This window comes from Oryctolagus cuniculus, chromosome 2 (assembly GCF_964237555.1).
Source record: "Oryctolagus cuniculus chromosome 2, mOryCun1.1, whole genome shotgun sequence".
In the NCBI taxonomy this organism is placed as follows: domain Eukaryota; kingdom Metazoa; phylum Chordata; class Mammalia; order Lagomorpha; family Leporidae; genus Oryctolagus; species Oryctolagus cuniculus.
Genome location: NC_091433.1, coordinates 98,472,984 through 98,476,545, shown reverse-complemented (window position 1 = coordinate 98,476,545; position 3,562 = coordinate 98,472,984). Strand labels below are relative to the sequence as shown.

The 3,562-nt window shown below is 38.5% G+C and overlaps 1 pseudogene; it reads right to left on the bottom strand.

Annotated features, from left to right (window-relative positions):
- Nucleotides 1-992: 992 nt before the first annotated feature.
- Nucleotides 993-2,991, bottom strand: LOC100348360 (serine/threonine-protein kinase Nek7-like; annotated as a pseudogene).
- Between the last annotated feature and the right edge of the window lie 571 nt (nt 2,992-3,562).

The window sequence follows — 3,562 nt, the reverse complement described above, 5'->3', positions numbered from 1 at the left end:
TCATAAATAAGAGTGTCGATTGTTAAATAAACAACAGGAGTCACTGTGCACCTGCTCCCCATGTAGGATCTCTGTCCTTAATGTGTTTTACTATGAGAGTTAACAGTAAAACTACTAGTCAAACAGTACTCTATATCTCATGCAGTTGTGTGGGTGCAGTCTGTTGAAATCTTTGCTTAGTATATACTAAGTTGATCTTCTGTATGTAAAGATAATTGAAAATGAATCTTGATGAAGAGTGGGATGGCAGAGGGAGTGGGAGAAGGGATGGCTGTGGGTGGGAGGGAGGTTATGGGGGGAAAAAGCCACAATAATGCAAAAGTTACACTTTGTAAATTTACATTTATTAAATAAAAAAGAATATTTTTCAAATGTACAAACAGTAATTAAAACATAAAAGCTTTGAGCAAAGTGCAACTTTAAAACTATCACACCAGCCAAATACTTAACCATGTTTTAAATAGATTTATTATACCACTTTAATGCAGAGATTATGAAAGATATTGAAACAAAACAAAAAACTCTTCAGTGTCTGACTCATAATTTGTCTCCAAATATTTTCACATTAAAAAATTGAATTTTGAATGTATAAGCTAAGAATTTTAAATGCCTCTCAGTCTACATCTACATTTATTATAAACAATATTTGAATAATGTACTGCTAACAAAATACATACTTCAAACTTTAAAAAATCACAAAAACTTCACAATGAGTTCACCTCAATGTCTATAAATCACTAAAATGCAAACAAGTCGTGTGTTCAGATAGTTCTCGGGTTTTAAGTCTATCTTGATACATGTCAAGCTTCACCTTCACTATTCGGCACTGGCAGTCTACTGAAACACAATTTATCAACATAAAACACTAAGTAATTCTAAAACCCTTCAGCCATCAAAAACCATCATGCTTCTTTTACTCTCCTAACATGCAATTCAATTATTTCAAAGGCATTTGGAGTTTTCAAGAATGTGATTTATATATAGGTACAAAAGAAGCTTACATGAAAACTGGTTAAGGATTCAAAGCACGAAAGCTCTGAAATAATAATCTTAACACCCAGACAAATGAGGAGGTATGATTTGCACAAAATACTTTAAATTATTTTGGTTAATTCTTCAAAATACTGTGCATGCTTATCTGCTTGCGGTGCACAAATGCATTCTCTTCACTATGTCATAGACATAGGTGATGTCCGGCCACTTCTCCAGATTGGGGTTGATGCACATATTAAATAACTGCCGTAATTCTTCTAAATAGTGCTCTGAAGGCAGATGTGAGTAGCTGCATGGTTCTATCTTCTTACACAGTGAGTATAAATTAATTTTGTCACCATAGAAAAGACTCTGGAATGCAGCCATGTCATATAGTAGACAGCCAAGAGACCAGATGTCAGATTTGAAGTTGTATCCATTTTCACGTATTCTCTCTGGAGACATGCAATAAAATGTGCCCACTAAAGAATGTGTAGCTGTGGTCTTGGAGCTGGAAAACCAGCCAAGCCCAAGATCACCAAGTTTTACCACTCCAGTGGCTGTAATGAACACATTAGCTGGTTTGATATCTCTATGCATGACTCTTCGAGAATGCATGTGTTCCAAGGCACTGTAGAGCTGCAAAAAGTACTTCCACAGTTCTCTCAGGAATTGGCCTCTTCTGTTTCTTAAAATGCTTTATCATTCTGGATAGACCACAAGCATCTGCTAATTCCAAAACTATATCTAACACATTATCTTCAATAAATGATGCATAATATTTTTTATTTAATAAATGTGAATTTACAAAGTGCAACTTTTGCATTGTTGCGGCCCCCCCCCACCTCCCTCCCTCCTGCAGTCCTCCCATCTCCACTCCCTCTGTCATCCCACTCTTCATCAAGTTTCATTTTCAATTATCTTTATATACAGATCAACTTAGTATATACTAAGCAAAGGTTTAAACTGACTGCACCCACACAACCGGACAAGATATAGAGTACTGTTTGACTAGTAGTTTTACTGTTAACTCTCATAGTAAAACACATTAAGGACAGAGATCCTACATGGGGAGCATGTGACTCCCATTATTGATTTAACAATTGACACTCTTATTTATGATGTCTTAATCACCCGAGGCTCTTGTCATGAGCTGTCGAGGCTATGGAGGCCCCTTGAGTTCACCAACTCTGAACTTGTTTAGTCAGTCACAGTGGAGGTTCCTTCCTCCCTTCAGAGAAAGGTGGCTCCTTCCTTGATGGCCTGTTCTTTCTGCTGGGGTCTTGTTCACTGAGACCTTTCATTCAGGTTGTTTTTGCCACAGTGTCATGGCTTTCCATGCCTGTGAGACTCTCATGGGCCTTTTAGATGCATAATACTTAATTACATTTGGATGGTTGAGTTGCTTAAGGAGGTCTATTTCTTTGATGCAATCAGCAAGTGCTTTGACATACATCAAATCAAATATCTGTACTTTTTTTTTAAAGCTACCGGTACTCCATCCAAGAGACAGGCTGCTCTATAAACTTCATTAAATTGTCCCCAATTTTCTTTTCTATTCAAAAGTTGGCTAATGTGTAATAGCCCATATCTGGTCATAAGGCTTTCTATATTTGGAACTGAGAAAAAGAGGGCCCTTGCATTCCTTGTGATTGCTCATCCATGGTCTGAAGCAACAGAAACTTAGAATTCATAAAGTTGGGAGTTTCCCTCTGTGAGGCACCCAGGGCAGGCAGGTGGCTCAGCAAGACACCACCCCACAGGGGCCCACTGGGCTGGAGGTTGTAGCTGCAAAGCCCTGAACTGATTGGCCACCTCCCACCATGCTGCCCCAGTGGATGCTGCCAGCAACAGTACCCACCCTGTGCAGGGCACGGTGCATCCAGAGCCATCCTTGCACAACTCCAACTCCTTTGTGGCCGCCGCTGCTGCTGTCAGGAGTGTTGAGGCCATTTACATTCAATGTGACTATTGATAAGTAATGCCATATTTCCATGTGTAACACATCTTCAAGCATCTTTGCAGGGCTCAACAAGTAGTGACAAATCCTCTACATTTCTGTTTATTATGAAAGGTCTTTATTTCACCTTCATTCACAAATGAGAGCTTTGCATGGTATAATATTCTGGGATGACAGTTTTTTTCTTTTAGGACTTGAGCTATATCTTGCCATTCTGTCCTAGCCTGCAGGCTTTCTGCTGAGAAGTCTGCTGTGAATCTAATTGGAGATTCTCTGAAAATAATCTGGTGTATCTCTTTTGCACATGTTAGAATCTTCTCTTTATGTTTCACTGTGGTTAGCTTGATTACAATGTGTTGTGGTGATGATCTTTTCTGGTCATCTCTATTGGGAGTTCTGTGTGCTGCCTGCACTTGGACTTCTCTTTCTTTCTCCAAGCCTGGGAAATTTTCTGCTAGTATTTTACAAAAATGCCTTCTCATCCTTTCTCTCTCTCCATGCTTTCAGCAACTCCTCAAATCCAAATGTTGGTTTTTTTTTTTTTTAAATAGTATCCTGTAGATTTCCAACAGTGTTTTTTAAATTTCTAATTTCCTCTTCTTGTCTTTGGTTTGATTTATACTTTCCTAT